Raw genomic sequence first — 12,539 nt, 5'->3', positions numbered from 1 at the left:
TGCAAAAAATGGTGTAAAAAATTTTTTTTTTTCTCACCTTACTTCACAAAAACTGTAATAACCAGCGAAAAAAAAAAAATAATCATACGCATCCCAAAATAGTACCAATCCAACAGTCACCTCATCCTGCAAATAATATGACCCTACTTAAGACAATCAGCCAACAAAAAAAAAAAAAAATTATGTCTTTCAAAATGTGGAGACACTAAAATCTAGCTGAATGGTGGGGGTGCCATGCACCATGCACACATGGCGTCTCCGGTCTCTCTTTCTGCTAGTTGTTGATATAGCAACAGCAAACTGCTAGAGACAGGAGATCTTCATACAACTGATTGTCAGGGATGCCGGGTGACAGATACACGCCAATCTGATAATGATGACCTTTGCAGAGGATAGGTCATCAATACAAAAAACTCAGAGAACCCCTTTAACCTCTTTGCTACCAGTGCCATACATGTACAGCGCTAGAGCAAAGTGCAAACATGGCGCCTGCTTATGCCAATTAAAATAAACTCCAACACATCTCTGTAGATCTAACTATACAAAGGTTATTGGTGTAAGAATATGGGAATTACATATTTTATATAAATTATTATTTTAAAAATATTAGTTTATTATATTTTACTAACAAATTTTAATTATACATATGTGGTATTATTATTTAAGTCCTCAAACAGATATGTGAACCGAAAATTAAATAAAGTTAAGGAAGATAGAGCAGAAAAAATTTCACCATCAAATAAAAATATGTATGGTATACTAATAGATTAATCTATTTTTATTTTTAGTAAAGATAATCAAGACCAGATGGCAAAGCTGCAGAGACCAATTTAGGCGTGAGCTGAATGAGAAATCAAGAAGTGGTGATGCACCTCTATCCAAAAAGCCATACCTTTATACTCAGCAGCTCCAATTCCTAAAAGTTATTATGGATATGCGTCCGTAAGTAACTATAGTAAATTTTTGTAAAATAACATTTATTGATCTAAATCTTACACCAACAATTGGAGAAGGTAACGGTAAGTCAGTGTGTCAGGCTTCTAGCTGCCAATCAATCACTGTGCCATAATTTATATTACAAGTGATTAATCAAGCTCCCAGTCCATGGGTTATCCAACCTCTGAAATGCCATCCCATATGTCAGGTTCCCTCACACAGATAGTACTTGTCTCGCTCCCAGGCACCCCCATCACTTCAGAATCCCGTGGCCTGCTATTGGTATATTCATTGCAAGGCAAGTAGTATCTGTCAGATTTGTTTCGGGCATATGGAGGGGCATATCAGGGTTTATATAAACACTTAATTATAAATGTTTTTCTATAGAAGAACAAAATTTGGCATAGCTGTGCACTCAATTATTTTCCAAACTTCAATAGAAATGAATTTGAAAATGCTCCGCAGAAGCACATCCACAACTCAATTTCTATGGTGCAGATAAAATTAGACGAGCCACCACTTAGACTTTTGTGGAACTATCATTAACGACTTGCATATTAGTTGCAAACTCATTGAGGGCTCATGCACACGAAATTCTGCAGCCCATGCTACGGCACGAATACGACGGGTACGCAATATACACAGGCACCGGCCGTGTGCAGCCCGCATCAAAGATCGCAGACCCATTCACTTGAATAGGTCCGCCATCACGAAAATGCGGTGCAGAATGGAGGTACGGAACCCCACTGAAGCACTACAGCACTGCAAAAATGTAGTGCATGCACAACTTTTTAGCATAACTGATTACGGACCAATTCAAGTAGAATGGTTCAAGGACGGAGGTTTTCTTTTACAGGCAATTGCCTGCTCACTAGCAGAGAATACCACTGCAATTACAAGCAGCAATATTCTCCGCAGTATGAGGAGGAGTGATCGCTAATGGTAATGCTTATCCCCATATAAATTTATTTTAATCCTGCTGCATATTGATTTTATTTTTATTCTTCTATCTATTTCAAGGACTGTTGACAATCTGATGGATGAGGAAGAGGCACAACCTGGGGCTTCTGACAATCCTGAAATACCTATTGAAACATCGATGTCACAGCCTCAAACTTCAAACAACGAAGAAGCAAGACCATCTACGCAGGTGGAAGTTTCTACATCACCGCATGTAAACCCACGCAGTGCTAGACCAAAGAAGAGCCAAAGTCAGCCTGCTTCTGTGTCAATTACACGGGAAATAATAGATGCTCAGGTCCTGGAGTACTTGAATAAAACCAGAGATGAAACTCCAGAAGACGGCATGATGAAGAGCCTTGGAAATTTTTTAACCCGGGTTCCACGAGAACGTCAACCCCGTTGTATGTGTTCAATGAACTTATTGTTGGAGTTATACATGGGTGAAAATGACCCCTCAGAAGTGCACGAATATCTGGAGCAGGCACGGTCTCGGCTTATCCAGAAAACAAATTTGAGCCAAGCAACCTCCATGTCTTCTAACTGTCCTCCTCCAACTAATTATCAATATCAAAATCCACCTCCAACTCGACATGGGCAAGAATATTTTGCTCATGATCCGAGGCCTAATTATTCTGCCCAACGGCCACATCAACATGAGCAAGTTGATGTTCGCCCACCATCTAATCCACCTACTGGATCCTTCTCTCGGGATCTTTAATTATAGTAAAATAAAGTTTAGGTTTAAAAGTTTACTTGTTGTAAATATGAAAAGCTCTTGATGGTATTTAAAAAAATAATTGCTGTAAAAATAAATATTTTGTTATTTAAAAATCTTGATTTTTTTATGGCGTATAGAGGAACTAGAGATATGAAAGGTATAGGAGAATCAGCTGATGTACAGAGTAATGAAAGTGCAACGCCTCAACCTTGGTTGAAAGAAAGACCAGGGAAGGGCGAGTACCGGAAGCACTCGTAGCGCTTCACTCCCAGCACCTAATGCATACTAGTGAGCGCTTCCATAATGTAAGCGCTCACTAGGATTCACTTTATAAAACTCCCGGCAATTTTTCCACCACTTTATTTGGAAAAAGTGTGTCTTATAAAATGAATAATGCTGTATATATATATATATATATATATATATATATATATATATATATATATATATATATATATATATATATATACACACAGTATATACACACTGTATATACACACTGTATATACACCTGTATACAGCATCAGCCCTCCTAGGCGCACACAAACCAGAAGTGGAGATCTAAGTATAAATCGTCTGGGGATGTAGGCTTGCTCTGATCCTCAGAAGTGTGTAATGTAAGAGAAAATATTACAGCCAGCAAGTTAATAAAAATGGCCGTCCCATTCATTTCAATGGTACGGATCGTTCCTATACACTTGTATAGGAGTGATCCGTCCCATTGAAATGAATGGGACGGTTAGGTGTAATTACACCTGCTTACCGCTGCGGATGCAAGGGCAGGAAGGTAAACAGTGAAGAGGAGGCAGCGCTGGCACGGCGCGCGCCTCCTCTTCAAACAGCTGATCGGTGGGGGTGCCGGGTGTCCGAACCCTCCGATCTGATATTGATGACCTATCCTGAGGATAGGTCATCAATAAATATATACTTCGGACAACCCCTTTAACCACCTCAGCCCCTATAGCTTAAACACCCTGAAAGACCAGGCCACTTTTTACACTTCTGACCTACACTACTTTCACCGTTTATTGCTCGGTCATGCAACTTACCACCCAAATGAATTTTACCTCCTTTTCTTCTCACTAATAGAGCTTTCATTTGGTGGTATTTCATTGCTGCTGACATTTTTACTTTTTTTGTTATTAATCGAAATTTAACGATTTTTTTGCAAAAAAATGACATTTTTCACTTTCAGTTGTAAAATTTTGCAAAAAAAAAACGACATCCATATATAAATTTTGCTCTAAATTTATTGTTCTACATGTCTTTGATAAAAAAAAAATGTTTGGGAAAAAAAAAAAAATGGTTTGGGTAAAAGTTATAGAGTTTACAAACTATGGTACAGAAATGTGAATTTCCGCTTTTTGAAGCAGCTCTGACTTTCTGAGCACCTGTCATGTTTCCTGAGGTTCTACAATGGCCAGACAGTACAAACACCCCACAAATGACCCCATTTCGGAAAGTAGACACCCTAAGGTATTCGCTGATGGGCATAGTGAGTTCATAGAACTTTTTATTTTTTGTCACAAGTTAGCGGAAAATGATGATTTTTTTTTTTCTTACAAAGTCTCATATTCCACTAACTTGTGACAAAAAATAAAAAGTTCTATGAACTCACTATGCCCATCAGCGAATACCTTGGGGTGTCTTCTTTTCAAAATGGGGTCACTTGTGGGGTAGTTATACTGCCCTGGCATTCTAGGGGCCCAAATGTGTGGTAAGGAGTTTGAAATCAAATTCTGTAATAAATGGCCGGTGAAATCCGAAAGGTGCTCTTTGGAATATGGGCCCCTTTGCCCACCTAGGCTGCAAAAAAGTGTCACACATCTGGTATCTCTGTATTCAGGAGAAGTTGAGGAATGTGTTTTGGGGTGTCATTTTACATATACCCATGCTGGGTGAGATAAATATCTTGGTCAAATGCCAACTTTGTATAAGAAAATGAGAAAAGTTGTCTTTTGCCAAGATATTTCTCTCACCCAGCATGGGTATATGTAAAATGACACCCCAAAACACATTCCCCAACTTCTCCTGAATACGGAGATACCACATGTGTGACACTTTTTTGCAGCCTAGGTGGGCAAAGGGGCCCAAATTCCTTTTAGGAGGGCATTTTTAGACATTTGGATACCAGACTTCTTCTCACGCTTTGGGGCCCCTAAAATGCCAGGGCAGTATAAATACCCCACATGTGACCCCATTTTGGAAAGAAGACACCCCAAGGTATTCAATGATTGGGCATGGCGAGTTCATAGAAACAAAAAATTTTTGGCACAAGTTAGCGGAAATTGATTTTTTGGATTTTTTTCTCACAAAGTCTCCCTTTCCGCTAACTTGGGACAAAAATTTCAATCTTTCATGGACTCAATATGCCCCTCAGCAAATACCTTGGGGTGTCTTCTTTCCAAAATGGGGTCATTTGTGGGGTGTTTGTACTGCCCTGGCATTTGAGGGTCTCCGCAATCATTACATGTATGCCCAGCATTAGGAGTTTCTGCTATTCTCCTTATATTGAGCATACGGGTAATGAGATTTTTTTTTTCCGTTCAGCCTCTGGGCTGAAAGAAAAAAATGAACGGCACAGATTTCTTCATTCGCATCGATCAATGTGGATGAAAAAATCTCTGCCAAAAAAAGAAAAAGGAGGAGAAAGGCGTCTGCCAGGACATAGGAGTTCCGCCCAACATCGATACCCACTTAGCTCGTATGCCCTGGCAAACCAGATTTCTCCATTCACATCAATCGATGTGGATGAATAAATCCTTGCCGGGATTTTTTTTTTTATATATACAAAGTGTTTGCCAAAGTATATGAACACCGCCACCTCCTCAGCTCATATGCCTCGGCAAACGTATCTTTTACTGCAGAGGAGAAATTTTGTCTTGCAGCGCCGCATACACCGACTTGCGTGTAATGCTTCTGTCAGAATGCACATCAGTGCTGCAGCTAGTCGATCGGTTGGTCCACCTGGAAGGTAAAAAAAACAAAACAAAAAAGAAAAAACCAGGCCGCAACGCAATAAATTTATTAACTGTTGAACAGAACATATTAACTTTTTTTAACTTTTTTACTTACCGGTAATTTTTTTTTTGTTTCGTTTTTTTTACCTTTATAGAACAAACCTCTCCTTCCCCATGGGACAATGTGCAAAGCGCAAATCGACCAAAGATGTGGCGAAGTACGTTATGCACTTTATCCCAGGTGAAAGGAGAGGTTTGCAGAAGCTGTGAGTAAAAGGGCCCTAATAGCCCTGTGTGCCTGTCCTGTGAGATGCAATCCCTATGCCAAGTGTACCTGTGTGTGGTACTTCCGGAAACACTCACCAAAGCATAGGGCAGGGTGGTCAGGACAGTCAGGACAGAAATAGCGGGTGTCACGCCTTATTCCACTCCTGCTACAGACACGACATTTTTTTCGGGGTGGCGGTTGGGTTGAGGTACCAGCAACGACACTAGACGGCTAACTACACTGGTGGATGGGGCCACGGAACCTCCTGGATACAGGAGGTTCTCGATGATCTCTTCCTGGAATTTGAGGAAGGATCCTGTTCTCCCAGCCTTACTGTAGAGAACAAAACTATTATATGCAGCCAATTGAATTAAATATACAGACACCTTCTTATACCAGCGTCTGGTGCGTCGGGAAACTAAATAGGGAGCCAACATCTGGTCATTGAAGTCCACCCCTCCCATGAGCGCATTATAGTCGTGGACTGAGAGGGGCTTTTCAATGACACGGTTTGCCCTTTCAATTTGGATTGTCGTGTCTGCGTGAATGGAGGAGAGCATGTAAATGTCACGCTTGTCTCTCCATTTCACCGCGAGCAGTTCTTCATTACACAAGGCAGCCCTCTCCCCCCTTGCAAGACGGGTGGTAACGAGCCGTTGGGGGAAGCCCACAGGCGCAAATCCGTTCTAGAAACAAATGCCTAAAGAGGGCCACACTTGTGTAAAAATTGTCCACATAAAGATGGTACCCCTTGCCAAATAAGGGTGACACCAAGTCCCAGACTGTCTTCCCACTGCTCCCCAGGTAGTCAGGGCAACCGACCGGCTCCAGGGTCTGATCTTTTCCCTCATAGATCCGAAATTTGTGGGTATAGCCTGTGGCCCTTTCACAGAGCTTATACAATTTGACCCCATACCGGGCACGCTTGCTTGGGATGTATTGTTTGAAGCCAAGGTGCCCGGTAAAATGTATTAGGGACTCGTCTACGCAGATGTTTTGCTCGGGGGTATACAAATCTGCAAATTTCTGGTTGAAATGGTCTATGAGGGGCCGAATTTTGTGGAGCCGGTCAAAAGCTGGGTGGCCTCTGGGACGGGAGGTGGTGTTGTCGCTAAAGTGCAGGAAGCGCAGGATGGTCTCAAATCGTGTCCTGGACATAGCAGCAGAGAACATGGGCATGTGATGAATTGGGTTCGTGGACCAATATGACCGCAATTCATGCTTTTTAGTTAGACCCATGTTGAGGAGAAGGCCCAGAAAAATTTTAAGTTCGGAAACTTGGACTGGTTTCCACCGGAAAGACTGGGCATAAGAGCTTCCTGGGTTGGCGGATATAAATTGTGTGTCATACCGATTTGTTTCTGCCACGACTAAGTCCAAGAGCTCTGCAGTCAAGAACAGCTCAAAAAATCCCAGGGCCGAACCGATATGAGCCGTCTCAACCCGAACTCCAGACTGGGCGGTGAAAGGGGGAACTAATGGTGCGGCTGAAGTTGGTGACTGCCAATCAGGGTTTGCCAGCACCTCAGGGATTCTAGTGGCTCTACAGGCCTGTCTGCGCGGTGGCTGCGACGGGGTAACTACTGCACGTGCCACCGTACCAGCTTCAACTGCCCTTCTGGTGCTCGCCACGTCACCATGTTGTACGGCAGTGCTGGTACTAGGTCCAGGAAGGGCTGCGCTGCTGGTGTATGCCTCACCACGTGATCCGGCAGCGACAGCCCCACTCTGCTGCTCTTGAAACGGATCCTGCACAACCTGTGGTCTAGCGACACGGGGCCGGGTACGCCTGGTTCTATCAGGGACCTCCACCTCCTCGTCCGAACTTTGGGTCAGAGAGCCACTGCTTTCTACAGGTTCATATTCTGACCCGCTAGATTCGTCAGATGAGGGTTCCCATTCCTCATCCGACTGGGTCAGAATCCTGTAGGCCTCTTCAGAAGAATACCCCGTTTGCCATTTGGACTACTAAATTTAGGGGTATTCCCTGAGACTACCCAAGAAAAAAAGCAAACCTGTCTTACAAAGGGGAGGCTAGCGAAGTACCGGAGGCCGCTGCGGTTGATAAAAAATATCAAAACTGATTTTTTTATCGCCGCAGTGCGTGTAAAGTGATTGTGCAGTGATCAAAAAACAAAATTTTTTTTGTCACTGCGGCGGGGCAGGTGTGGGTGAACGCACGTGTGGGCGACCGATCAGGCCTGATCGAGCAAACACTGCGTTTTGGGTGGAGGGCGAACTAAAGTGACACTAATACTATTATAGATCTGACCGTGATCAGTTTTGATCACTTACAGATACTATAAAAGTACAAATGCTGATTAGCGATACGCTATCAGCGAATCAGTGACTGCGGTGCGGTGGGCTGGGCGCTAACTGACGCTAAACTACCTAACCAAGGGGCCTAAACTATCCTAAAACCTAACAGCCAATACTAGTGAAAAAAAAAAGTGACAGTTTACACTGATCACTTTTTGTCTTTCACTAAGTGATTGACAGGGGGCGATCAAGGGGTTAATTTGGATGATGGGGGTGATGGAGGGTGATCTGGGGCTAAGGGTAGTGTTTGGTGGGTACTCTCAGTGAAGTCTGCTCCTCTGCTGGATCCAACCGACGAAAAGGACCAGCAGAGGAGCAGAGAAGCCATATAACAGATGATATTTACTAATATGATCTGTTATCTGGCTTCTAATTTGATTTTTTGAAAATCGCCAGCCTGCCAGCCAATGATCGTGGCTGGCAGGCTGGTGACGAAATACTTCTTTAACTTTTGCCGGCCCGCGATGCGCATGCGCGGGCCGGCAATGCCCGAAATCTCGCGTCTCGCGAGAGGACGCACCGGCGCGTCCACCCAGAACAACAGGACCGCCGCAAAGACGCAATCCTGCGTACGGCGGTCCTGAGGAGGTTAAAGGGGCAGGGCACTGTGGAGGTCATGGTTAAAGGGGTGGGTGCTGTGGAGGTCACGGTTAAAGGGGTGGGATGCTGTGGAGGTTAATGTTAGGGGGGCAAGGGACTGTAGAGGTCACTATTAAAAGGGGCAGCCGCTGTGGGGGTTACTGCTAAGGCAGCAGGGTACTGTGGTAGTGGTAAAGGGGCGGGAGCTCTGGAGGTCTCTGTTAAGGGGGTAGAGAACGGTGGAGGTCACAGTTAAGGGGACGGTCTGCTATGGAGGTCATAGATCAGTGTTAAGGGGGCAAGGTGTTGTGATGATCACATTTTTAAGGAAATGGAGCTCTGTGGAGGTCACTGTTAAGGGGACGAGTTATTGTGGAAATCACTATTAAGGAGACAGGGTACTGTGGGAGTTACTAATAAAGGGCGGCCGGTGTGGAGGTCACTGATAAAGGGGTGGACACTGTGGAGTCACTGTTAAGGGGGCAGACAGCTGTGGAAGCCACTATTAAAAGGGGCAGCTGCTGTGAAGGTCATTGTTAAGGCAACGGGGTACTATGGAGGTCACTGTTAAGGGAGCAGGGTACTGTGGAGGTCACTGTGATGGAGAACACTGTGGATATCTTTTAACCTCACACACAAACATTAAATGAAATACATGAAATATACCCGTGCGAAGCCAGGTCCTTCTGCTAGTACTGTATACAGTAGGGTAACTCTTTATGTACACACAAAATTTGATCACTATAGCAGGTGCACACACCTGAAAAGCAATAAAATGCTATCCAGATATATAGCTTACAGTGCTCATTGGCTGTTATGAAGTAGACACAGATTTTCTAGTTAATCAGATAAGCGCAAAAAAAGTACAGTAAACTCACATTTAAAAAAGCACAAAATATGGTACATTAAAGGGGTTGTCCAAGTAATTTTTTGGTTCTTTATAGGTTTCTAACTAAGTAAATGTCATGGGCTTTCAATTCACTGCCCTCATCTCCAGTGGCCCTGTTCTCCTATTTAGCTGAGCGTCACATGACCTGTGATGTCAGCTTCTTTCCCTGCAATGATGATGTTCTGTGCACAAGCCTGGGGCTGGCTGTGAAGAAATATCTGCAGAGCATTGCACAAGAATATGTAGGAAGAAGATCCTGTGTGTATTAGCAATGTCATTGTACTGTACAGCTGGGACTTGTAGTCCTACACATACAACAGGAGTATCCCAGTAGTCAGACTGCAGGCAGGGCAGCAATTTTATTCACTTCCTTTGCAGAGCAGGGAAGGGGGAAAGGCAATCTTTGTTGACACCCACAAATTTTTATGAGGAAAACCCAAGAGACTGTTGTTACACGCAACTCTACAACTACATCTCAACAAAGGGCGAGAACAGAACTAGGGAAATGAGGAAATAGATATTTTTTTGCTTAACCCCTTAAGGACCTAGGACGTACCGGTACGCCCTATTTCCCGAGTCCTTAAGGACCTAGGACGTACCGGTACGCCCTATTTCCCGAGTCCTTAAGGACCGAGGACGTACCGGTACGTCCTGACTTAAAATCGGAACTCCGGCGCCGCAGGGGTTAATCGGAACGGGATTTCGGCTGAAATCATTCAGCCGGCATCCCGTAACAATGCAGGGGGGGGTCATTTGACCCCCCCGTATCGGCGATCGCAGAAAACCGCAGGTCAATTCAGACCTGCGGTTTTCTGCGTTTCCGGTCCATTCGGGTGTCCTGTGACCCGATGAACCGGAAAAAGACTGCGATCGGTGGCGTAATTATACACCACCTATCGCAGTCCGAGGATTTGGAGAGGCGGTGCTGGCCCTGGTGCTGAATGCCGCTGTCCAGGGTGCTGATTGGTGCAGGGGAGAGAGGCGCGAGATTCAAACTTCCTGCGCTCCTCTCTCCCCTCCTCTTCCTGTCCAGCACCCTGACCGTGCAGCACCGTCCAGAACGAGCTCCTGTGTCCCCCTAATCGGCATCCATCACCCTCCTGCACCCATCGCCACCCAGGTAGGTTAGGGTCAGTGAGGGAGAGGCACCGTTAGGCAGGGAAAGAAGGGAAAAGTAAGTTAGAAAAAAAAAAAAAAAAGTACTTTTATTCCAAACTTCCAAACTTCCATCTAACCCTAACCCAGACCCCTCCTGCCACTTGCCCCCCCACCCCCCCCCCACCAGCCACTTCCCCCCCCCCCCCCCACCTGCCTCCCCCCCCCACCCACCCCCCACCAGCACCCCCCACCCCCCACTCACCACCACTTTTTTTTTTCTGCGTGCGCTGACTGGCCGGCACTTTTTAGCGTCCGTCCACTGTTAGCGCATCGCCCGCCCCACCACCCCACCGACCGCTGATCAGCGTTGTACCGCTGATCAGCAAGTTTTAACTTTTTTTTTTTCTAACACTTGCCCATTTTTTTGCCTGGTCTTTTTAGTACGCGAACACCCGTTGCCCCCACACACACGCACATATAATAAAGTTTGCCACACACGCACACCTACACGCACACACACCCATGGCCCACCGGATGTTCTCGGCCGAGGAGGCATACGCCCAGATTGCCTCCGACTCTGAGAGCCCCAGTGAGGATGAGGATGACCCCACATTCCTTTTGTCATCCGCATCCTCCTCATCATCATCTGATGACGATGAGCCACCAAGGCGGCGGAGACGCCGCCAGGCGGAGCCAGGGGCCCCACATGCTAGGGATCCTGTGGCCCACCCTAGTACGAGCCGCCCTGGGGTTCGTACTGGTTTCCCGGCCCACCAAATAAGTCCACCGGAGCCCCCTGCCGATGAACTTAGCTGGTGTCCCCCAGTGGACTTTGAGCCTGAGATTCCGGATTTTGCTGGCAATCCTGGAATCCAGATTCCCACAGTGGGGTTTACTGAAATAGACTATTTTAGTTTTTTTTTCAGTAACTCACTGGTGAATCTGATGGTGGAGCAGACGAATCTGTACGCCCAACAGTTCGTCGCTCAAAACCCAGGCTCAGTTTTGGCTAGACCCGGTGGCTGGACGCCGGTCAGTGCAGCCGAAATGAGGACATTTTGGGGCCTCGTGCTGCATATGGGTCTAGTCCAAAAACCCAGTGTCAGGCAATACTGGAGTGGGGACATACTCTACCAGACCCCACTGTACAGTATGGTCATGACACGTCACCGGTTTGAGGCCATCCGGAAATGTCTGCATTATTCCGATAATGCAGCATGTCCCCCCCGAAGTGATCCTGCCTATGACCGGCTGTATAAGATACGGCCGGTCATCGATCACTTTGGGGCCACATTTCAGCAGGCCTACGTACCTGGAAGGGAGGTCGCGGTTGATGAGTCTCTCGTTGCGTTCAAGGGGAGACTCAGTTTCCGCCAATACATTCCCACAAAGCGGGCGAGGTATGGCGTGAAGCTATACAAAATTTGTGAGAGTGCCTCAGGGTACACTTACAAATTTCGTGTGTACGAGGGGCGAGATTCCCGTATTGAACCCCCAGAATGTCCCCCCACTCTGGGTGTTAGCGGGAAACTCGTGTGGGACCTTATGTACCCACTGCTGGATAATGGTTACCACTTGTACGTGGATAACTTTTAGGCCTCTTTCACACTTGCGTTGTCCGGATCCGGCGTGTACTCCACTTGCCGGAATTACACTCCGGATCCGGAAAAACGCAAGTGTACTGAAAGCATTTGAAGACGGAACCGTCTTCCAAATGCTTTCAGTGTTACTATGGCACCCAGGACGCTATTAAAGTCCTGGTTGCCATAGTAGGAGCGGGGAGCGGGGGAGCGGTATACTTACAGTCCG

The sequence above is a fragment of the Bufo bufo genome, chromosome 3, assembly GCF_905171765.1.
Source record: "Bufo bufo chromosome 3, aBufBuf1.1, whole genome shotgun sequence".
Lineage (NCBI taxonomy): Eukaryota > Metazoa > Chordata > Amphibia > Anura > Bufonidae > Bufo > Bufo bufo.
This window is presented reverse-complemented; position numbering follows the sequence as displayed.